The sequence below is a fragment of the Gallinula chloropus genome (assembly GCF_964237585.1).
Source record: "Gallinula chloropus genome assembly, chromosome: 3".
In the NCBI taxonomy this organism is placed as follows: domain Eukaryota; kingdom Metazoa; phylum Chordata; class Aves; order Gruiformes; family Rallidae; genus Gallinula; species Gallinula chloropus.
The window spans coordinates 70,862,704-70,888,144 of NC_140087.1; positions in this window are offsets into that span (position 1 = coordinate 70,862,704).

A 25,441-nucleotide genomic window follows, 5' to 3' on the forward strand; every position below is an offset into this window, starting at 1 on the left:
AGCACTGTTTCATGGCCTGCCATAGCAGCTTGCCTTGCTGCGTGGTCTGCTGGCTGGCTGGTGAGGAATGAGAGGAAGGGGCGCTTGTTAACACTGAGCCTGACAGAAGGGAGATGTCAGGGATAATGAGGTGCCAGGGAAGGTGGTGGCTCCTGCCAGTGCTGGGTACAGCTGGTTGGGAGCGTGTCATCTTGCTTCAGAGGCTGAAGGAAGAGGTCTGCATTAAGAGACTTGTTTACTTCAATGTCTTTAGAGAAAGTGGATAGAGAGAACATCCTCCACGCAGAGGTTCACAGCATGGCCCATGAGCTGCCCCGTGGGGAGCCTCTTTACGTGCTCACCTGACAGGCTCCCCACCAGTACTGGCATCACTCACGCACGCTTGTCGCTAGTTGGGGTGATATCTCTTCTCTTTCCATGCTCCTGAGCCCAGGCAGCTCTGACTCATCGTGGGCAGGGACAAGAGCGAAGGATGCCAAACCCTCTCCTGTATAAGAGCACCCCAGGGAGCACAGCAAGCAGGATGGGCAAACAGGGCAGCAGCTCCCGCAGGTGGCTGTGTGGAGAGGGCACAGCCACCCTACCAGGTGAGTCCATCTGTGGTCATCCCCACCTCAGAAGGAGCCTGACCACGGCATGGCAGAGGGCCCAGACCTCTCTCTTTACCACAAGGACTGTGGCTACTGAGCCAGGGTTGCCACAAAACCGTGTGACCAGCCAGACCCCATGCTGCAGGGACTGCCAGAGCCTGGTCTGGTGACCAGGAGCAGTAGTGAGAATGGCTGCGTGAGGTGTAACCAGGTGGACAATCTGCTCAGCCTGGTGGTGGAGCTGTGAGAAGAAGGGGACAGGTTGAGGAGCATTGGGGAGGCTGTGAAAGAAATAGACTGGTGGGCCCAAGCTCTGTCCTCCCAGAAAGAGAAGCAGGAACAACCACCAAGCAAAACCCAAGGTGGAGAGGACCTTGTATCCTCCCCCTGCCAGGCAGAAGGCCATGACTCAGAAGGTGAGAGTGAATGGAGGTGAGTCCGTATTTGGTGAGGTAGCTGAACCTCCTCCTCCTCCTCATTGCCCACCTCTATATGACAGGTACAAGGCTCTGGATCTGGAAGGCCATTCAGTGGAGGACACGGGTGATAGTCAAGCTACACCAGAGGTAGCACTGAGGCCAGAAAGTCCTGCGCCCCATCATGCGACCACTTCTACCAAGAAGAAAAGGGGGGTTACAGTTGTAGGGGACTCCCTTCTGAGGGGAACAGAAGGCCCAATATGCAGGGCAAACCCTCCCCTTTGAGAGGTCTGCCTGCCTGCCCCCCAGAACCCGTGTTAAGGGTGTTACCAGGAAACTCCCTAGCCTGGCGCGGCCCTCTGACTACAATCCACTACTCCTGATGGGAGTCACCTTTCTCATAGGGCAAAAAGTGTCTTACCTGAGGAGCTTGTGGGGCTTATCAACAAGGCTCTAACCTAGTCTTGCAGGGGGAGGGGGATAGCATCAGCCTTGCCTGTGGCAGGCTATGGGAAGTGCCCAAATTGGACGGGCGTGCCCAAATTGAGGGTGCTGGAGAGGGTTCTCAGCCTGTTGCTCAGGGACACTGCAGCATGTTGGATGTCTAGGGGTGATGACCCAGGGTTTTCTGAGGCAGCAGGAACCAACAGGGAACCACTGGGAAAACACTTCAAAGGAACTCCAGCTAGCAAGTCAGCCTCACTGGGCGCCCAGCTAAAATGCTTCTATCCAAACCCACATAGCATGGGGAACACACAGAGGCTGAGATATGAGTGTGCCTGCAGGGCTGTGATCTTATTGGCATTACAGAGATGAGACATGGTGGGATGGCTCCTATGTCTGGAACATCAGGATGGAAGGATACAGGCTCTTTAGGACGGACAGGCAGGGAAGGAGAGGAGGGGGTTTTGCCCTCTATGACCAGCTGGAGTGCATGGAGCTCCACCTGGGGATGGATGAGAAGCTGACTGAGAGCTTATGGGTTACGATCAGAGGGACTGCACGGGATGTCATAGTGGGTGTCTGCCACAGGACACCTGACCGGCGGGACAGAGTAGATGAGGTCCTCTACAGACAGATAGGAACAACCTCGTGTTCACAAGCCTTGGTCCTTATGGGGTGTTCACAAGCCTTGGTCCTTATGGGGGACTTCGATCACCCCAACAGGATTGCAATGTGACGTGTCCGTAGAGGAAGGTAACAGGCAAGAATGGGCATTCACACTGCATGACTGATAACAACAGAATAGTCACAAGCAAGGTAAGCAAAGTACAGCTGTCCCTTTGTGTGCAGTGTCTGCTAACAAGAGAAGTGTTTTATAACAGGAACATTTTTTTCTTCTATGAAATGGAGGTGTCCTGCCAACTTAAACAGCAGTTTCCATGGGCCCTTCCCTCCTAGAAACAATCCCACTGGTAGTTTACTCTTTTCACATGCGCTGTACTGCTTTTTAAGATGGTTGTTCTTTAGTATCTGGGATTAGCCTTTAAAAAAGGCATTTCAGGAGGAAAAATATCTGAAGGAACTGAACAACTAAACACATCGTCAGAATAAACTCCTGCAAATGTATGTTGTTCTGGCTTCCATCCTGCGTTTCAGAGTTGTGCTAACCAAACAGGAAGGTGCCTTTCTGACATTCTTCCCAATAGGACTAACTATACTGTTCTGTTGTTTTCATGAATATTAGTCTCGTGTCTGCCTTCTCCCTCCAAGTGTAAATAACAGTGATGATACTTGCTGGAGGACCATAGTGGATGAGTGTCACAGCATACCCATGTGTATTTTTTATTTTCAGGATGTCTTCAGGGGATATTGCCTGTGCATGTAAGAAGCTAAAACCAAGGATGTATAAATTAGAATGCAGTCCTTTTTCAGAACTATTCCTGTCCTAATTGAATGAGCCAGGAGTGGGACTTGATGATACTTTTGGGTCCCTTCCAACTCAGGGAATTCTATGATTCTGTGATCTGTTGGAGGGACAACACAGCTGGGCACAAGCAATCCAGGAGGTTCCAAACAAGAAGGAATGGCTTCAAACTGAAAGAGGCGAGGTTTAGATTAGACATTAGGAAGAAATGGTGAATATGGGGGTGGTGAGGCACTGGGACAGGCTGCCCAGAGAGGTTGTGGAAGCCCCATCCCTGGAAATGTTTAAGACCAGGTTGGATGAGGCTTCCGGCAACCTGCTCTAGTGGAGGGTGTCCCTGCCCATGGCAGGGGGTCTGGATCTGGATGATCTTTGCGGTCCCTTCCAACCCAAACCATTCTATGTTTCTATGCTCGAGTTGCTCACTTGATGTGCTGGGTTTCAAGACATGCAAACAGCTTCTCCTGTTTCTTGTCCTGGCAGCTGTGCAAGACTCCGAGTTCTTTAAGGACAGAGTAATCTTTCACTGTCAGTAAGATTCCCACCAGCAAGCTGGGAAGATGCCTGGCTTGCTGAGGAAGCTTGCAAAATCCCTTGTCAGACAGGGCTGCCTCATGCAATCTGTGCATTGCCTGGCAGTCAGGTGCTTCCCCTCCTCTTCCTCAGCTCAGCTTATCTCCCTGGCAAGGAGCTGCCTCATCACCTCCCTCCCCACTGCAGCACTTTGATTTCCTTCCAGATTGCCCACCAAAATGATTCAAGTGTTCATGCTGGTAGTTCTGCAGGTTTGCTTCCTACTGCTTCCCCTACCCCAATGCTGTTCAAAGAGTTCTGCAAAAGGCAGTTCTGACCTCCTTTCACTTGAGAAGTGTCCTTCTCATAGCTACTGATGTGAAGGTCCCTGCTTCCCAGGGGCTTTCCTTGGTGCTTTGTGATGGGTACAAAACATCAGGACCAGTGCATCAGCCTCAGCGTCAGGGCAGGGAAACCTTTCCTCTGCTGCAAGGGTGGGAGGGGGTCCCCTTCCAGCACTCAGGGGCCAGTTAGATCAGACTACAACCTGCAGTCCTGGACACGGGGAGGTCAGGACCTGAGCTCATGCCACTTCTAACCGACCTTAATGACAATGAAGCAGCCACTTAAAGGAAATAAGCAAAACAACCTGTTTTTACTGCAAACATAGCTTTTCTGATTCTCTTCCTGCTCCAGAGCTTCCTTCCTTCTCTCTCCCACACAGAAGCAAGAGAGAAGTATTTAGGACACTGCTTCAGTGGCTTAAACCAGGAGAACATTGTAGACATGATTCTAAGGGGTTGTCTCACGTGCATCAAGTTGTGCTGGCCAGGCTCACAAGGCAGGACTCAAGGACTGCTCAATACCACAGGCTCCCTGGACTGGTCTGCCCACAGGGTTTCCCACCTAGTGCTGGTCTTCTACGTGGGCTCATGGCAGCTGGTTTATCCCATTGCACTGCTATGTGAACAAGGTGAGATCGTCACGGCCACTGCCAGGACCATGGGCCACAGAGCAGCCTCCTGCAGAACCATGGAGCTTCATCCCCCAGCTGGGAAGCCGGAGACGAGTGTTCGGGAAAGGTGCGGCTATGTGTGACCCTCCTGACTGGACTGACAGCCCTCAGGTATCCTTGGTGGTCTTCTCAAAGATGCTGTGGGTACTGTGGGTCAGGGACAGGGATGGTGCACAGATGTCACTTACTGCATGGCAGGGATGTGTCCAGCTCCAGGCACTAGCACACATGTACAGGTTTGAGGTTGCACATGCTTCTGGGACAGGTATTTTTCCTGGTCCCTGAGGAACTCAGCTGCGAGTGAGTCCCACTGTCATGAGCAGGACAGTGCGGGGTGCGGCTGACCCACAGCTGCAGGGGTAACGGGCAGCAAAGGTCAGATTGCCAGTGGCAGCAGGCATAGGAGGTCCTGGTGGATGACAGGTTGGCCATGAGTCAGCAGTGTGCCTCGGTGGCTAAGAGAGCCAATGGGATCCTGGGGTGCATCAGGAGGAGTGTAGCCAGCAGGTCAAAGGAGGTGATCCTCCCCCTCTACTCTGCCCTGGTCAGGCCCCACCTGGAGTATTGTGTCCAGTTCTGGGCTCCTTGGTATAAAAGGGACAGGGATCTCCTGGAGAGAGTCCAGAGAAGGGCTACGAAGATGATTAAGGGCCTTGATCATCTCTCCTATGAGGAAAGGCTGAGTAAGTTGGGACTCTTCAGCCTTGAGAAGAGAAGACTAAGGGGGGACCTAATTGAAGTCTATAATTATCTTAAGCAGGGGATGCAGGGGGAATCAGCCAGCACCTTTTCAGTGGTCTGTGGGGACAGGACAAGGGGCAATGGCTGCAAGTTGGAGCACAGGAAGTTCCACACCAACATGTGGAAGAACTTTTACACAGTGAGGGTGACAGAGCCCTGGGACAGGCTGCCCAGGGAGGTGGTGGAGTCTCCTTCTCTGGAGATATTCAAGACCCGTCTGGACGCCTATCTGTGCAATATGATCTAGGGAGCTGCTTTGGCAGGGGGGTTGGACCTGATGATCTCTGAAGGTCCCTTCCAACCCCTACAATTCTATGATTCTATGATACAGGAGCTCCGCTGCCTGTTCCTGTCCCTGGCGTGTGCCCGGCATGTGCAGCCCCCGGAGCGTTCATCCCAATAATTCGGGTGAAGCTGACGTTCCGCTGTGATCTCCGCTCTCTTCCCATTGCTCCTGCTGCTGCACCGCCTGCGGGGAGGCCTGTGCAGTCCCAGGCCGTGGGGCGCCTCAGCCTACACGCCACCTGCCCAGCCTGGCTTTGAATGAAGATGCTGAATGTCTCGGAGTAGTCTGGCTGCACAGAGCTCAATGTGGGCTACTCTGCCCTGCTCTTGGCATGTAGCTGACTTTTCTCCAAGTGCCCTGCTGCCATGGCCAAACAGCTCTCCCATACAGCAACTTAAAAGCCCACTGAGGGATCTTTGCGAGCCTCTTCTGCAGCAGGAGAGCTGATGAGGCTTCCTTTTCCTTCCCAACAACTGGTGAAGAGCAGTGATGGAAGCAGGAGTCCAGCTAGAAGCATATGACCTCTGCTGCCTTCTCCATTCCCACACTGGGGTGAGCTGCCAGAAGCAGTGTAGCTGGATCAGCCCCTGTGGTCCATCACGATGGCTCCTGCAGCTATGCAAGGGCAAACCTAACCTTGTGGTCACTCAGTGGTCAAGTGTCCACTGGATGTGTGACATCTCCAGCCACCTTGCAGCAGACACCACGCTCCTTTAGATGTTTTGATTTTCTGCTGTTGCCAGGGAAGGGGGTGGGGGGAGGTGAGGGGCGCATGAGTGTCTTTTCCAGGAGCTCCTGAGAGAGAACAGAAGATGTTTTATGCAGGATCACAGCAAGGTGTTTGGCTCTGCCCCTTCACAACATGTGAAGGTTAAAGGCAGGCTCTCAGCTTTCTACCGCTAATGACAGAAAGTGCTATGTAATTGAGAGGGCACCTAATTAGGGATTAATGAGAAAGGAGCCTGTGGCTTTATTATCTGTTGGACATGAGTACCGTGGATGAGCAAGAGAGGTTGCATTAGCTGCTTCCTACTGAGTCCTTCCAGCAGGAAGGTCTTTAGCAGACTTTCTGCATCATTTAGGAGGTAGAGGAGGGTGCTGTGGGCAAGGAGCGGTGGGGCTTGGTGTCCTCTGCTGTGGGCAGGGGCAGACCCTCAGACCTGTGGAGCTGTGAGTGGGGCACAGACTTTGGGGCAAAGGCAGTTTGGTCTCTGCTTTTTGGTGTGCCACCAACCCACGGCATGTGTCATGCATCTCCTGCTTCCCAGGTGGTTCAGCAGGACTGGGGACACCTCCTGGGGATACACTGCTGCTGGGGACACCCACCACACTATGCTACAGACTATTATTGTGGGCAAAAAGGGCATCCAGCTCCCTGAGAGTCTGTTAGGTCACAGTTGTCCCTTCTCCTCAGCCTGATGACAAGCCACAGCACATCAGGAGGGAGCAAAAGCACAGCTCTTTCCTTCTTTGGAGGCCAGAGCACAGCCCCCCTGCTTTGGGACCAGCCCGCTGTCCCGCTCCAGTCTGAAGTTGATAGTGAGGGACGCTGGAAGATATCAGATTGTTGACTGATGGATAAAGACAGGAATAAAACCAGGGAGGTTAAATACCTAAGCTTTAATTAGCTTCATCATTCCTAGTGGTTGCATAAAAGCTGTTTAAGTTATTACAGGGCATGCTGAATGCTTGCACAGCAGGAACAACAAATAAAACAACAGTCCTTGTCATAAATATCACTCAAGCCATCTCAACAGCCCTCTTTGCCATCACGATGCTGCTCTCAGCCAGCCTGGCTGAGCAAGGCCAAGCCAGTGGCAAGTGGTGGGTGTATCTGACAGAAACAGCTACTTCTCTTTCTAAATAATAGGAGGCTCCCACGGGTTCATGATCAGCAGATCCTGGAACGTTTCCCAAGGAGACAAACGTCCTGCTGTGGGGCAGGTATGGTTTCTCCGTGTCCTCTCCATGGGGCTCTTGCTGCAAGTGCCACAAGGAACCAGAGACCAGGGGTGAAAAATCACTGCAGAAAAGCCCCACTGCCTCTGCATGCATTTGTCATGGCTACGAATCATGAGCTTCACACTGTCTTTTGAATGCTCTATTTAATGATTGCTTTGCATTTCATCCCTCAGCTACTGCAGTCACATCTAGGTCCTAAAGCTATCAGACATTCAGTCTGTAAGATCAGAATTCAACACATCTGAAGTCTTGCTATTTGGTACAAAAGTGTCTTTATTGCCAAGCACGTGGACCTTGCAAGCCTTGACATAGCATGCAGGTAGGTGCTTTTGTTGCTCTTCTAAACAAACCAGGCCCCTTTTCCAGTGACAGACCATTGGACCCTTAGGTATAAAGTCCTTCAGTCATCCCTACTCAGCCAAATGCTCATCCAGTTAGGAGATGAACCCAGCATTTAGCTAGGTCTCTCCAAATCCTAACCCTCCCATCCCACTCTGCCATGTCTCCCAAAAAAGAGGGGAAGGTTAGGCAGTGGTGGTCAGAGCGGAGCAGCCACACTGAACCTGGAGTACTTCCAGGGCCACCGAACCTCGCTGAGTCACTCGTTAAGTTGATACAGCAGAAAGTCATCAAAAAGAGAAGACAGTGGAAATAAAATAAATAACGAGGCATCCATTCACACCCTTGGCAGAGGTGTTTCGGTTCCCGGTGCCCCATGTGCCCACAGGGAGGACAGCCACTGCTTATTAGACAAGTTATGTAATTGAAGTGGTCTATATTTATCAGGAGTGCGTGGCGTACACACCTCAAGGGTCAGACGCCCGGCAGTTTGAAGAACATTAGCTCCCCTAATGAATCAGCAGGGAGAAGGACCTAAAAATACAACTCGGCTGCAGAAGGGCATCATCAAGCTGCTCAAGGAGCCAAGGTCAGGAGGCCCTGATGCGCCTCTCCAGCTCTGGCTGGGGTTGTGATGCTGTGCTCAGATGCTCGTTGCCGCTGAAAGGCAGGATCCACACTGCACTGAGCCTCCTTTCAAGCTTCGTCTGGGGTGTTGGTTGTTGAACTGGTGCCTAAAGGAAGAAAAAACCCCTCTTGATCCATACCATAACCACCATGTTGTAAAGTTAAGCTCCTTTTTGGGTTTGGCAGTTCTGGACTTGCAGAGGTACAGTTCCCACAGACAGGATGCTGGGCTCACCTGCCTGCTCTGAGTTTCAGCTTTGTGACTTAAAGCATCCTGCGTGGAAGAAGCATAAAGGCTGGGGATGGCCCAGGCTGCAGGTCTCTCATGTCACATGTGAGCAGGTCTTTTATGATGTCCTTGTCTTTCACCCTGGCTGTGCCTGCTGCATCCCAGGGCTGTGCTGGTCTGAAGTGGGAGAGCACTTGGGTGGCATTTCTGCGATGTGGAGGCCCTGGTCAGCAGCAACTTTGGCCTTGAATTGGATGATGTTTACAGTCTGGGGCCTGCAGAGAATTCCAGCAGCTCCTTACAGCAGCCATTTTCTGCAGCCCTCATTCTCTCCCAGCACCCAGACTACACAAAACTGCGACACCTGAATATGAGTGACATGATTCCTCTTTTATAGGGTGCAGTACCACTAGTAGTGATTGATTTCATTCAGGGGTCAGGGCAGTCCTTGGCTGGTACCAAACACAGAGGCTGGTCTGTACCATCTCTGCTGACACCTGCTCTGGGTGCTGGTGGGATGCATGCTTTGTGCCCCTTCCTCAGCCTGGGGTTGCCTCTAAACTTTGTGGATGGCTGTCAGCATGCTCAGCTACCTGAATGTCTGCAGCCAGCTGGTGCTCACTCATGCCAGGCAGAAGACATCTTGCAGGAGCCGCCTGCCTGAGGGCAGATTTGTTATGGGGGTGTTGCTGAGGAGGTTATGAGGATGACTATGTCTTGTTCACCTTGGAGCTGAGAGCCAGAAGATATCCAGCTCTCTCTTTTGCTAAAAGATCACACCATGTCCTCCTGCCAAGGAAATCCTGCAAACTGTGAGACGGGGACCTGAGGAAGGCTCCTGCCAGGTGTTGCCCACCTGTAGCTGAAAGGAGCCCATGGAGGAAGGCTTGTCTCCTCCCATTCAATGAGCAGGCTGCAGGAGCTGTAGTGCTGCCTCACACTCTCCCAGATATGCGAGAGTGGGGAAACTCACACCGCAGCAGGCTGGAGACACCGAGGTGAGTAGCCAGCTGGAGGGGTGTTTGTAATGTTTTGCACAATAAAGATAGTTAATGAGAGCTTTTTTGAGGAAACCAGAAAAGGTGGAAGGAGATAAGAGTTCCTATTTTCTTGGTTTTGACTATTGCAAGTGCATTTGTCGATGATGTTCTGGTGCAGTGTCCATACATGTCATTTACTGTTTTAAAATCCTAAATACCATGCCCTGGACCAGATTCTGCCTTCCTTTAGGCCTGGTGAAGGACCCACCTGCCAGAGGCAGAGAGCAGACCCTGGCCACACAGCCTGTCCTGCGAGGCTGGCCATCGCTCAGATGGCTGTGCATCCCTGTCACATCCCCAGTGACATCTTTGGTCCTGGTCTTCATGTGCTTCAGCAGCCTGCCCCAGGCCAAGGTGGCCTGGATGGGCCTGTGTGGCTCAGAGTGAGCCTGCCCTCCACTTGAAATACCACTACAGAAGTGCAAATTGCACAGAGGAGTTGAGTTAATGACCCATCATAGCCAAGGTCGAGTCCCTTCTGGCAGGGTTTGCAGAGGACTACTGGTACCAGTAATCCCAGCGGTTCACTCTGACCCTCCCAAGTAGCCGTGCTTTGTTATGGTTTGGGACAGCTTGGACAGGACTTGCTTTCTCATTGCTCTCTGTGTGTTTCAGGAGAACAGGAGGTTACCTACAGGAGCAGTAGAGCTTCCTGACCATTACAGCCAGTACTAATTAAGTGTTGAAAGGAGGATCCTGCTGAGCTGTGGGGTGAGGAGCAGCTAAGCCTTGGGGGGCAGAGAGAAGAGGGGACTCCAGAAGTTCAAGGGCCGCCCTAGGACAGAGGGATGAAGGCAGGCGCAGGCACCAGGTCAGTGCTGCCTGTGGAGCTTTGCAGATGTTGGGCACAAGCTCAGATCCTGCTCCTCACCTGAACCACTTCTGATGCCATCCTGGAGATGCTGGCAGGCCTGATGGGGAGGACAGATGCCTGGAGAAAGACTGTGAGGTCAACACCAGCAGTCACGTCCATGCTGTGGACCCAGGCTGACGAAATTACTTTTTATTTTTACACCCTAGAACACAAAAGCCCTACCTTTATCTTTTGCCAGCAGGCCCAGCAGCTCCTCATGTCCTCATTAAGCAACCAAGGGGGTTAATGGGATAGAAAACTAGCAAACTGGATTATGGGTCATGCAATTTTATTCTCCTCTTCGGAGACACTATTTAAATAATCCTTTTATTTATTTATTTTTAATCTCTGTAAGCCCACACCCTGAGGGAGGATGTTTTCAGAGCTGGAGGACCACCAGCTATTGGTCAGCTGGGTACGAGGTTATGCCCATGGGAAACCAGTTTGGGTGGCAGCCTAACCCCAAATCTGGGCTGCTTCTAAGGAGGATTTGGGGAGAGGGGGTGTCATACAGGGGTGCATACCTGTCCAGAGAAAAAAAATCCCCAAAACACTCCCATTTGGATGTAAATGACTGGGTGTTCAGAAGTGTTTGGAGATGGTGTGTGGAGCTAATGTTTTGCTCAGGACTACCTCCTAGCTGGTTGCTTCAGCCACCAAACCCACCAGAGACTCTCCCAATGGAAGGGGCACGCTGCATTTTGGAACAGAGTGTGCACGCCCAATTACACACAAAGAGGGAATCATGACGGGCGATGTTACAGCGATCTAAGTGATGGGAGCATGCTCACAGGTAGGAATGACACGTGTGCTGTGGTGATGGGAGAAGATGTGGTCGCTGGTGCTCATTCTGGGGCTGGGAGCCTGCTTTCCAGAAAGTACTAGAGCTGGGCCTGCAGCTAAATTCCGGCTTGACAAGAGGATGCTCAGGAGTCCCTGCTGGGGTACAGTTCACACTGAGACAGCATCAGCTGGTACAGAAATTAACTTTATTTCCCCCCAGCTCTCAGAAAAGGCTTATGCTGGGCTCTGTTGTTGCACTGAGGTTTAGTACAGCTCTTGTGTCAACTAAATTTCTTCAGGCATTGCTAATCAGAATGAATTTTCTGGGATGACAAGTGCCTTTTTTGTCTTGCCCACAGCTGTTGCAGCTGCTGCTTGGGCTCCGGTGCTGCCTGTTCAGTCCTGGGGCTCTGGCAGTGACAGGCTCAGCCTTGCACAGGGACCTGCCATGGGACCCCCGGGGGCCCTCAGTGCTGGCTGGGCTCAGAGGCACTGCCTAGGTGCCTCTTCTGGTGTGAGAACCAAGGGGTGGACCAGCGATCAGCCCACCCTGGTTATTATTTCTGCAAAGAACTCAGGTGGCCACGGACTAGTCTGTAGGTGCCGCCTTCCTGTCCGTGCTCGGTGGGGAGAGTTAATAATAGATGTTGGATGCTGCGGGAAGATGCAGAATTTAAATGAATTCCCCTTCTCAGTAATAAAAATGTTTTTCCCCTAAGAGTCCCTTGATTAATTGATCTGGCAATTGGCAAACCAAGGATGGGAGCGCATAAAATCCAATAGAAACAGATGAAAATAGCATTATGTAGCATCTGATGCAGTCAGCGATATCACACAACAAAATGACTGCAGAAAAATAGGGCCTTGAGCTGGAGGAACCTTCATTAAGATGTGGCAAGGGTATTATTAAGTAAAAGAACATTGATTTTGTTTGAAAGATTTGGCCATCCATATTAAATATAATCTCAGTAATGTAATCTTGGTAGTTGCCTTAAATGTCAGCCTCACTTGGCTACATCTGCTTGCTGGGGCTGCTGTTCCGAAATGAAAATGGGAAGTTCATCCTCAGTCGCCCATTGCACTCCGTGAGCATCTGATCAGCTTTGCCCATACAGGGGGAAAATCAGCATGTGGGTTTCCTATAGGGAGTATGCCTATGCCAGGAAGGCCTGTGTGCCTACACAAAGTGTGTGGCAGTAACAAAACAAGTAATTTACAAAGACAGAAGCAGCCAACACACAGGCTAGATTACAGCCAGAAATCACCTTAAACTCTGGGCTGCCATGGGGGGGGCTTGAACACTGGTCCAAGTTCTCTTCTGCTGTTAACACACATAGCTCTGCTGATTTCAGCTGCATGTCTGCAGAAGCCGAAGGACAAGCAAGCCCCAAGTCCAATCTGACAAATGCTGCTGGAGAATTCTTTTTCTGGATCGCAGCTGTCCAGATCCAGCCACAGCAGTGCCTGCCCAGGCTGCCATGGGTATATGTTGGTTGGCTGGAGAGAAGTAGCAGACAGCAATGGCCCCATAGCTCATCTGAGAAGTGGATGCTTCAAGACTGGGGAAAAGAAGTCCTCACCCAAATGGGTGGTCCCACAGCAAAATGGTGCCTGGCATAACCACTCCTGACTGGGAACATGATCCCAAAGGGGTATGAACCTCATATCCCTCCAAGCCTCAGAGCAGCTGGGGATATAGCATCCCCTGGGGCACAGAACAGGAAGGAGGACAGAGGAGGAGGATCTCTGCCAGAGACACAAAGACAAACCCGAGTAATGAGTAGCGTGCGTCCTCTTCACTGCCTGCTGGAGGTCTGCAGTCAGAAATCCAGCACAAGTGCAAGAGGCACTGACCAAAGACACTGACCAAATCCCTGCTGGCGTCCGACTGAGCTTGAGGCACTTACCCTGCTCCCACAGGAGATCTTCAGTCCTGTGCTCTCCCCATGAGAGAGAAACAATGGAAACAAGGAGCACTGCAGGACAGGAGGGGCTGTGGGCTTGAAAGCAGCTGGGAAAACATCGTCAGGACCAAGGGAAGATTTACAACCGCATGGAGAGTTTCCACACAGTTCTTCCTGCATCCTTGGGGTCCAGCGAGCGTGGGGAAGGGGCAGCGGTGCAGAGAGCAGGTGGCTGAGCACATCAGTTGCACGGCTCTGCTGAAGGAGCATGACAAAAGGCATCAAAGCAATTTTCTTGCGAATCAGAAGTGTCCAGACACAGCTGAAGGCACTGAGCCACTTGACTCTAATGGAGTCAATTTTCTCCTTCAAAGTGCAGCATATAAACCTTTTTATAGCCATACGCCAGCAGAGCTATTTTTCCCCCTGCCAGCTGTTGAAAGCCATTTCTGAGGCTCCCTCTCCAAGCCTTTGCTTGCTACCCTGCAGCTGCCACGCGAGGCCCGAGAGCACAGCTTTCATTGCCTGCTTGCAGGGTGAATGGAGAAGGCACAGAAGGCTACTGCTCCTCTCTGACATTGATTTGGGTCTGGAAAGGCATCTGGTAGAAGTGGGGACTGGACAGGCAATGGGCAAAGGGGACCTGGGTGAGCAACCGTGTGTGGTGAAGCTCACCCCAAGTACCTCTGACATGAGACCTGCTCCGTGTGTCGCCTGCAGCGATGGGGCTGCAGCAAGAAGGGGATGGCTGTTTGTGCAGTGAGCAAAAAAGCCAGGTAGTGCCTTGCCCTGGGATGCTGAGGACACCAAGAGCCTCACAAAGTTCTCAGGAAGAAGGAAGATCTTTGGAGAGGTAGGTAGTGCACAGAAAACATCTCTGCCGCAGAGCTCCTCAGCAATGCAGTGCTGGGGATGGGTAGGGTTTGTGAGTAAGAACGCTCAGTCCTGATCTTATCCTCCTCCTAATGAACCCTTTCAGGTAACGAACCAGCTTCTACCTGGCCCAACGTGGAAACCGAATCAACCTTCCTTAGGTCCAATGACTATTTTTTCCATCTCTATTATACCCATGAAACAAGGAATGACATAAACCATCCATCCAAACCATCCAGCAGGCTTTTGCTGGGTAAAACCCATAATGGCCCTAACATAACCGTGACCTGAGCACTAAGCTGGGACCAAGAGGGGCTTTTCTCCACCTCTTTCCTCACAGGAAGCGTAGGGCTTGCGCAGCGGTACCTTTCCCTGCGGAAAAGGGCAGGTGCATCGCGGCTGCGGCTCTGCAGAGGAGGCATCCCTGGATCAAAGATCAAACATCGGGCTTGACATTCAGGGCACAGATGAGGCAAAAACACCTGCCTGCCCCCATGATTGGTCCTGGGGTGGGGGTGTGTGTATACACAAACACAGCCTCTCTCTGGAACAAAGGGACAAAGAGGAAAATGGAAAGAAAATAGATTTGTGTTGACTGGTTGAGTCTGGTAGTTTTGCAGAGCCACAGAGCACAAAGGGGGAAAACACACACGGAAAGCAAAATATAGAAGCTTTTGTGTGATGGCAGCAATTTTTTTTTTCCTTCACAGGGAAAGGAGCTGCATGAATGTGAGGTGTTAGGATTTGCTCTTTCAAGCGGTTGAGTCAAATACCAGCTAAATTGCAATGAGCCATACGGAGACATGAAGGACATGTAATGACAGTATTTTGTCATTCAGATTAGATGGATGTGGAAAGCGGGAAGAAGAAGAAGAAAAAATGCATTAGGATTCAGATAGGATTTTGATAGCAGTTATTAAATGAAATTTAAAGGTTATTTTTAAACCCAAAACCTGTGTGCTGCTCCAAGCAGACTGGCAAATGATCTGAATTTTTCCATTTTCTTAACATTGCTCCTATGGATGTGTTTACCACATCACCAGGCGCTGCAACCTTAAATTAATAAAAAGAAAAGAAAGGTAGAAGGAAAGCAAGCGTTTTGCTGGGTATGTAGGCAAAATACATACCAACAGAGCCACACAGGGAATTGATATTTCATTGTCAGCACACCTTGCTCTGGGATAAGAGCAGCCATGAGCGGGACTGGGATTCAGAGTATCACTGCACTGATTCAACTATCTTGGCTTCAGCTCTTCAACTCTGAATACATCCCTGGAGCAGGGATTTGCAGCAAGGAAGGCCAATGGCAGAAACAGTGTGGCTAGTAGGTCTAGGGAAGTGATTGTGCCCCTCTACTCGGCATTGGTGAGGCCACACCTCGAGTGCTGTGTCCAGTTCCGGGCTCTTCACCATAAGAATGACATTGAGGTCCTTGAGTGAGTCCAGAGAAGGGCAACCAGGCTTGGAAAGGGGCTGGAGGGCAAATCGTATGAGGAGCAGCTGAGGGGGCTGGGGCTGTTTAGTCTGGAGAAGAGGAGGCTGAGGGGAGACCTTATCACCACCTACAACTACCTAAAGGGAGGTTGTAGAGAGGTGGGTGATGGTCTCTTCAGCCAGGTGACAGGAGAATGGGAAAATGGCACAAAGCTGTGCCAGGGCAGGGGCAGATTAGATATTAGAAAAAAATTTCTTACTGAAAGAGTTGTCGGGGCCTGGAACAGGCTACCCAGGGAGGGGGAGGGGGTGTCACCTTCCCTGGATGTGTTTAAAAAATGTGTGGATGAGGTACTTAGGGATATGGTTTAGCATAGGATGGGAACAGTTGGACTTGATGTTCTTAAAGTTCTTTTCCAACCTTGTGTGATTCTGTGACTGAGTATTCAGAGAAGGATAGGTGCCAGCTGGTGCCCAAACTTGGCCCAAAAGCCTCTGTAATGATTCCTGTTGACTTTGCAGAGCCAGTCCCAGGTGCAGGTGGCAGGCCTGGAAGAAGCTGGCAGGGCATGTGGGAGGATGGCAGGCTTTTTGGAGAAACCCAGGCAGTCTTCACACCTGACTTCATAAGAAGCTCCTTCATGTCTGGTTTCTGGTCATTGTTCTTGCAGAGTTTAGGTGGTATTCAGCAATGCTTAGACCTTGTCCTGTCTCACCAAGGACCTGTGGTTTTCATCTGAGGGAAGAAAATGTTGCTCACAACAGAAAAGTCAGTCTTGAGATCAGTCCACCAACCCTACTGGGGTGATGAACACTGCAAAGAGAGGAACCAGCAGACTGTCCCAACCCAACCGCTCGCATCCCAGCCTGCAGGTATCCTTTCTATCACTGTTCAACTCCAGCTGCCCCTTCTTCTGCCACATTGGGCTGCAACCTTGGTTTTGATCAGCTCCTCACAAGGGCTTGTTTCATATCCTCCCCTCCAGCTCTGTCTTCATCTAGGACTTCCCCCTCTCCCCCATTATCTGGCAGGGCCAGTCCAATGTGACCTGTGAATAACTCATCTGATGACTTGAGGTCATTTGTTGTTTTGTCTGCATCGCAGTCAGAAGCCACTCGTCATCCCTCCCACGTGTTCAGGGCCAGGACTAGTATTGCACCTGCCTGGCAAGATTTTCTTCTCTTACCACAATTTATAGTGCTTGTCCTTCTTGAGGCTTTGACAGCTGGTCGTGGCTTTTGCAAATGGCTGGTAGCTGGGTGTGGAGGAGCGTAGTAAACGTGGTGGTTGCCCACATTTTCAACTGGGGTCAGAGACCATGTTCTCTAGCATCCTTGTCCGACTGCTGCAACATGGTATGTTGGGGCTGGGATTGGCATTGAGGTCTGGTTAACAACATGCCCCCTTTCCAGTCCTACCTCTGAAGAGCTCAGCACTGCAGGATCTGGGCAGTGATGCCAAGCTAGCATTACTTACACAAACTCTGGCTTGCTCATCCTTCCTGGATTAATGTGGCATCATGCGTCGTTCCAGTTGACTCAGTTGTTGGTCTTTAATATTGTCACCTTATTATTTTTGGTGCTACTCATCATGAGCATCAGAGCGTAGTAGCAATCATACTACTGCTGTGAGAGCTTGTGAAGCAGTGTGTGCTGCCAGTGACAAGCAGCAGCTCCCTCTCTTCCCGGCCCGTGTGTTCACTCTCCCTTCTGAGCCTCACTGGCGGCTGCCATCCTGTGGGAGCAAGGAGAGAGGGAGCATGCTGCTGCCTTACACAGGAGGGGTTGTCCATCTGTATGCTATCCATGGCCATCGTCACAGATGTCAGGTGTGGGATCATGTGGGAAACACACAGGGAAAATGCTGAACTGCACAGTGTTAGGAGGAGAAGGTGCAAGGCCTCCCAGCAGCCTGCTGGGGCTGAGGGGCTGTGGGGTTCATGGCCCTGCGATGCTCTTGCTCCATCCCACATTTGTCCATCCCGGCATGTGCACACCTATGACTTGCTGCACTTGTTTGAGCTGTGCACTGAATGATGATGAACTGACATCGTCATGGCAACACGTGTGCATTTCCTGGTTGCGTAGCAACCTGATGCAGGCTGATTTAGGATGTGTGCTTGTTTCCTCCACTGGCTGTGCCCCCTTTGATGTATCTGTGAGATTTGGACCCGGTTTAGTTGGGGGTTTTTTATCTGTTGGATGTGCTCTGACATCAGAATGATGAGAATGTTGTTTTGTGTGTGCACAGAGAGGAAGAGACAGAGATTATCTCCCCTGAGAGCTCTCATCGCAGGCACTGTCTTGCTTAGGGGCATTAATATACACAGTAGTACTTAATCTTGTATTTATTGTAATTACTTTGTGTAATATAGACTGGAGGAGACAAGAAGCTGCCTTCAAGTGATTTTTGTCTCCTCTTGCTTCCCCTCTTGATCTTTCTATTAGTCTTGTCAGACGTACAATATTCTTGTGTGTGGAGCAGCTGTGAACAGGTCAGATGTTTTTCGCAGCATCACAACTCAGTGCCACAGGGAAAGCTGCAGGCCTGGTTTTTGTGCAGGACAAAGAATCTGCAGAGCTGGCTGCAGAGCTGTTTCATGGGTCATCTGCAGTACGGAAAGGCTAAATCCTTGGTCACAATCACACTGAATCCTTGTACCTGACATGAAATGGGAAGACTCTGCAATGTCCTTCTTGTGTATTGAGTGCATATATTTATAGTGAATCACAGAATCACAGAATGTTAGGGGTTGGAAGGGACCTCAGAAGATCATCTAGTCCAACCCTCTTGCCAGAGCAGGATCACCTAGAATAGGTGACAGAGGAACACATCCAGGCGGGTTTTGAATGTCTCCAGAAAAGGAGACTCCACAACCTCTCTGGGCAGTCTGTGCCAGTGCTCCATCACCCTCACAGTGAAAAAGTTTCTCCTTATGTTCACATAGAACCTCCTATGCTCCAGCTTGCACTCATTGCCCCTTGCCCTTTTGCTGGCCATCACTGAGGAGAGCCTGGCTCCATTCTCCTGACACTCACCCTTTATATATTTATAGACATTAATGAGGTCACCCCTCAGTCTCTCTCTTCTCCAAGCTAAAGAGGCTCAGCTGCCCCAGCCTTTCCTCATAATGAAGGTGTTCTACTCCCTTAATCATCTTAGTGGTCCTGCGCTCTTTCAAGGAGTTCTATGTCCTTCTTGAACTGAGGGGCCCAGAACTGGACACAATATTCCACATGTGGTCTCACCAGGGCAGAGCAGAGGGTGAGGAGAACCTCTCTTGACCTACTAACCACACCCCTCCTAACACACCCCAGGATGCCATTGGCCTTCTTGGCCATGAGGGCACACTGCTGGCTCATGGTCATCCTGCTGTCCACCAGGACCCTCAAGTCCCTCTCACCTACACTGCTCTCCAACAGGCCAGTTCCCAGTCTCTACTGGTTCCTGGGGTTGTTCTTCCCTAGATGCAAGACCCTACAGTTGCCCTTGTAAGCAGAAGGTCTTTACAATGATGCTTTTGGCTTCAGTCTCCACTGGTGGCCAAATGGTCAGGATCTACAGATGTCAGAGCACATATCTGCTAAACATATCTCAGTTTGCTGGCAGCAAGGACCAAGGCAAGATGCTAGAGGTACCTCCTAAGAAACTCACATTGCCTCAGTCTTCTTGGTATCTTTCTCTGGAAGCAAATTAGCACTTTAATAGCTAGTGGCCTTAATGGAGGACATTAATTCAATTAGCACAAAGTTCTCGTCCTTCTGCCTGCTCTACCACAGGATGTGTGGAGCCACAGAGCATGACGCAGCCAGGTCAGCACACGTGCTTGGAGAAGGGTGGCCTAGGGCCCTATTCTGGTCATCACATGTACAAATTAGGTAAATGAGGTACCCTGTAGGAAAAGCAAAGCTCTTCAGACTCCTTCAATGGCTTGTTCTGGTAAGGGTGAGAAAGAACCCCAGACTGATCCAAGGAGTTTGTCTCTGACCTCTCATCTAAGGTCATGATGAACCTTAAGTAATCTAAACAAAGGATGCTGAATTAAATCTGGGGAATTAAAATAATTCAGCAAGTTCTTCCAAATATACCAGAGCATCCATTCCCCTCTGGTTGGTCCTTTGCTTGTCCCATGTGGATCTATGACAGACAGTGAAACACTTCTAGAGGTGGTATGTAGGCCCGGAGGAGAGAAGCGACGGTCTATGAGATAGTCTGATGGGGAAAGGGGCTGCAAGCCCCTAAGGACCAGAATCTGCGTTACCAAGGTAGCATAGAGGGATAGGGCATCCCCAGGGGAGGCCAAGGCCACCTCTGTCAGTCAGTTGCCCTTGCTCAGAGAAGGATGGAGTTGGAGATAAGGGACTTTGCATATAAACTTGTGCCTGTATCTTTTTGTGCTCTATAGGGTGGGAAGACTGGGCACTTGGCAAATTATCTATCCATCCATCTATGCCATTATTCATGAGCAGACATTGTCCTAAATGGTTTGGGAGAGGTGGAGGGACTATATATTTATGCAGAGCGAAGGGGAAGAAGTCCCCTGGCTCAGGCAGGATATCCATGCACAGCCTAACTCAAAAACCTAATAAGTGCTGATCATGATAAATAAATAACAACCAACCAAATAAATAGTAAAATAATATTGCTGCCAGGTTTCATCAATAAGGCACTGCCAACTTTGCAACAAAGTGTTTTAAAAGATCCGGAAGAGATTTGTATCCCTGGGTTCCCGTCATCAGGTCCCAGAGATGCAGATGTAAGGGAACTGATCTGAAGGCTTTTATCATCCCAAAGACAGGCTGAATGGCTGTATACATCACTTCTCAGAGATGCGGGGGATTATTTAGAGGTGTCAGTCTCCAGACAGCTTTTCCACATGATTGATGGTAGCAAAAAGGTATCCTTCACTCTGTGGCTTCAGGCTTTTCACACAAAACCATGTTTTATACTGTATTTGCTCAAAGAGGAGAAAAAAACCCAAACCAACCAACCTTTGACAAAGTCTTAATTTATTTGCCAGGAAATTGTACGGAGCCTGGAAAATGGACACACCAAACCAGGGGTGCTTATTCCCAAGCTGTTTGGATGCAAGTTCCGAGATCTGATGCCAGAGGGGCAGTCAGCCCAGGTGCTCAGATGGCTAATGCTTCCTGTTCCTGCTTGAGGCAGACCCTTCTGGCACCACCATTTTTGGACATTTTTCAGGGATTATCACCACACAGAAATTTCCTTCTGTGAAACATGAGTTCACAATTCATGGAGCAAAAATTCAAAAGAGCTTTTCTGGAAGCCTGCTTATAAGGTGCTGTGAACACACCAAACAAAACAAAATTGCTGCTGTCTCCTAAGACGTGCCTAGGAGAGGCTGTGGCAGGCTCTTAAAAAGCCTATTCAGAGTCAGACAGGTGACCACCTGGATAGCAGAGCTCTTTCTCCTCTCCTCCCGTGCCCGTCACCTTTCCTTTCAATAGCTGATGAGCACAGTCTCTCCCTTTCTCTTTCTTAGCTTTAGATTTGTTGTCTCTCCTTTTGGTTGCATTTATTGTTTCCTTCCCATCCCATCCAGTGCTGTTGGATGGAGTGATGTGTTTGAGGGACCACATCTGCAGCCCTACCTCCACTCTGCTCACAGGCCCGCCTCAGGCCCTGGCTGTGTGACTCAGGCAGGTGTGGATGGACTGCTTGGCATTTTCTCCCCAGCCCGATATTTTTCACCGAAGCCTGACTTCTCAACAAACACAATGTTTTGCCAAAGAGGTGGCATTTCCATCAAAAACCTCAAATGACTGGAAGCACCATGGTAAAGAATAGTTTTGTCATCCCTTGGGAGTTGTGCTGACGTATACAAACCCTTTGAGGTGCAACTGTGGTGCCTGAACATCACCTCTCCAGCCCAACCCCAGTGGTACCTGCATGCACCTTCTCCCTTTTCCCTTCTCCCTTAGCCCCTGGCCGCAGGTGCTTGGGCAGGTCCCCAATGTGAGGCTACGAAGAAAAGGTTTGGCTCCTGGCTAGCATTCCTCTTGGCTTCTCCTCCCTCTCCCCCACCGTGGTCCTACTGCAACCATGGTGTTTGGGGAACATTTGTGGTAAGACCCGAGGTGAAAGTGGGTTTCATCAGTCCCAGAGTCATTGCAAGGAAGAGCTTAGCCTCTCTCGTAATGGCATTGCACTAGCAAGGGCTGGAAACCTAAGGCGATTTTCAAACTGGTTTAACCCCCAGCCACCAGTATTGGACCAAATCTTTCTTGCAGTGCAAAAACTCTCTATAAAGCTTGGGGGAATTTAGTGTTTTTAATCTCAATTTTTAATATTTTGCAAGCACAAATGACTCCTTAGGTGAGAAAGTACCATGTCATCCTCATGCTTCCTCCCAACGCTCACAGCTTTGCCACATCTCACAAAGGGGGAAGCAAGCCTGACTTGTTTACAGCCACTCTTCTGCTGGCTGTTGTGCTAGGATGAATGGTTTATTCTTTCCTGCCTAATTGCTTTGCTTCCCAGGCCATTCACAGAAAATTTGGGAGCAGCACCCGTCTGCCTCCCAGCCGGGGGTGGAAATAACAGTCCCAGCAGATGACATTTGCTGTTATTTTTTTCAGGGGAGGTAATTGCTGCTTTTATTTTTTTGCTTATGAAAGACTGAGAAAAGTCTCTCTGTTTACAAATTGATCTGTTTGCTTTAGTTTCATCCCATTTGATTGATTTCTAGGAAATCAGACACAACTAGCTTTGTGGAGGAGAGACCTCTTCCACCTCTTCTTGGCGTCATGCTCGTCCAAGAAAAGAAAGAAATGCAACGCTGGGTAACAGCAGGCAGCAGCCTCGACCGTGGGAGATGAGGCTGTTCTTACCTCTGCACTGCTGCAGACCTCACTGTCTGTGTCGAACACAACATTGCCCATGGAGGTGACTACCACTCATTTGGACCTGGTTCTTCTCACTTTCCCCTTGGAGAGGGGCCAGCACATGCTGGAGACAGCACTGGAGGTGGTGTCTGGCTCCTTTGCGTAGCGACTGAGCTGTGGGTTGAGGATGCTCATACTTGCACCCATTCCCAACTACCTCACAGCCTGGGTTTGAGGAGAACAATTGATTTCTTTATTATTTTATTTTTCTCATAAATGCAATGTGGGGATTATTCTGGCATTTGGAAGGGAAGCATTGCTATCGCTATTGTTATTGTTATTGCTATTGCTACTATTACTTACTGTCTCCTGAGTAGGAGGATGAGCCTGATGATGCCCCTGGTGTATCTGTGCAGCTCCCCCCAAGGAGGTTAGGGGGTGCTGCACCACCTCTGCGGGGTAGTTGCAGTGATGTCGGGGTTGGTCTCTTATCTCTAGTGAGAAGCGATAGGACAAGAGAGAATGCCTTGACATTGAACCAGGGGAGATTTAGGTTAGGTATCGGGAAGAATTTCTTTACTGAAAAGGTTGTCAAGCATTGGAACAGGCTGCCCAGGGAGGTGGTGGCGTCACCATCCCTGGAGGTATTTAAAAGGTGCATAGATGGAAGTGCTTAAGGATGTGATCTACAGGTGGACTAGTCAGGGTTAGGGTATAGTTGGACTCGATGATATAAAGGGTCTCTTCCAGCCCAGGTGATTCTGTGATTCTATGTTTCACCAGAAGGCTGAAATTTTCAGCGCTGCAAGTGAAACACAGGCAGGGGGTAATCAGAGGACCCAACCCTTGCTGAGAATTTCCCCCACACACCCCAGGTGTTTCTGCTGCTCCTCTTTCCATGGTGCAAACTGGAGCTGGCAGGGCCCCTCCAGCCCCTCCGAGCTGGCTCCTGCATGGGAGCAAACCAAGGACAAGCCACTGTGAAACCGCTGACGCAAGGCAGGTCCGCAGGAGCTGCCGCATCTGGGAAAATGCAGCTGGGGCTGGGAAAGCAGGAGATGATTGAAACAGCTGAAGGTTCGTGGCAGACTTTTGACTCCAAGCAAAATGGTTCTGTAATGTTCATAGGAAAAGAGAAAGACATTTCGCAGGAATAGGGCAGCAAGAACATCATCTGGTCTGTCGCTGAGCGATGCGTCTGTCAGGAGGGATGCTTGCGGGTGCCTGGGCCTTTCTGGACAGATGTTGCTGATCTGGTGCATAAAGGCACCCCAGGACAGGTGACAGTGAGATCTCCAGGCAGCCTACTCCAGCGTTTCCTTACTGCTGGAAAGACCTTTCTAGCATCCAATCCAAACATTTCTCCCTTCTTCTTTAACCTGAACAATCCAGGTTCAACCCATCTTTCCTCTCAGGTCATTTTGTGAAGACCTGTGCTTGTTCTCCTGGTGGGCACTGGCAGCTGCACCCCAGGCAACCTGCTCTCCTCTCGCTCTGAGGTGGCTTTGTGGCAGCTGTTGGGGACAGGCCATGCTGGAGGGGAGAAGATAAAGGGAAAAGAGAAAATAAAAGCCAAAAAACAAGGGTGAGGACAAGTGGTAGCGATTTGCCTCCCAAGTTGCTCATTCCAAGCATGCTTGAACACTGCCTCTGCATAATGTGCAGAGCTATATTTGTCCATGAGACAGAAAGAGAGAGAGAGAAAATATTTTTCCATTGAGGTCATTCTTGCTCACTTTTTCCTCTAAGAAAATCAATGTCCTCTCTGGTCCTTTCTGTTCCCTCGCCCTCCCCGCTTCAGACTCATAACCCTGCCTCTGCTGAGCGGTGGCATGCTGGATTACCCTCAGTAATGATGGCCAGGGTCTTCTAAATCTCATGCCTCCATCCTATTCTGTCTGGCTGCTCACCTGGTAAACATCTTCCCCTTACCTGTTTCAAACCCTCACATTCATTCAGCTGTCCTCCCTTTCAAAATACCCAAGCAGGAATGGGAAATGGAAAGCCTTTTTTTGGTCCTGGTTCCAAAGGGCTCCAAACCAGCTGCATGGGAGAAACCATGGTGGGAATGATGAATGATGGTACCTCCGGAGGGGTTCCAGCAGCCCCAGGCCAGTGCTTCCCTACGCTGGGTCATGGCCCATAGGTGCTGGGGTGGCTCAGAGGTGATTTCAGAAGGTTCATTTCCTGAGGGTGCTCGTTAACTTATCTGACAGCCACTAAAAGCCAGAGCAGCTTCTTTTTTTGGCTCACAACAGAGCGAAAGGGTGGCACAAAACAGAAACCAGTCTAAAGTAGAAACTTCAGATTTAAGTATCTCAAGGAGATCCTGGCTCCTGAGTCTGGGACACCCGCTCACCCCCTGCTCAGAGAGATTTTCAGATCAAAGAATGCAAGTTTTTCTCTAACATATCAATGCCAGTGAAACATCTAACACCTTTTTAGTGTAGCCATGGGATCTTTTCCTGTGTGAGGCAAAAAAATGATCACAAAACTTTGATTAAACTTGATTTCTTTTTTGGCTTTAAATTAACCTGATAGCTGGAGGACTTCAGTATCACCCAAGGAAAACTATATGGTAATATTGACATTTCTCATTCCCTCTGGTATTCCCTAGGTATTAAACCTTCCGAAATGCAGAGCTGCAGCTATGCAAGTCAAAAAGAGACGCAGCATCTTTTCCTACCACTGTTAGCTCAGGTCGTGGCTGCTGGGAACAAAAATCATCATAGGAGAAAAGCTGAAGCTTCCAGGAGAAGAAGAAGTGGGGGAGGGGGGGAGATAAAGCGTTTAAGCTGTGCTTGAAACCATGCAAGCAGAGCTGACAGCCTGCAAATGCTGCTGTTTGCTTCCTGAGTTTAGAAAGGGGCAGCACCAAGGAGGTGGGAGAACAGGCTCCCTGTGATTTGTGCTGGAGAGGGGCAGGGGGGAGGCAGCTTCCTTGCAGAGCAAACCCACCAGACAGTTTTCCCAGGTTTGTTGAACAGGGTCAGACAAGCAGCAAAAATCCTCCATCCTTATCCCAGTCATCCACAGAGCTTCATGCAGCCACGCATTGGGAATCTCGTTGCAGCTGTGGTAACGTTTCAGAAAGGTGGTCCCAGCCCTGGCTGGAGG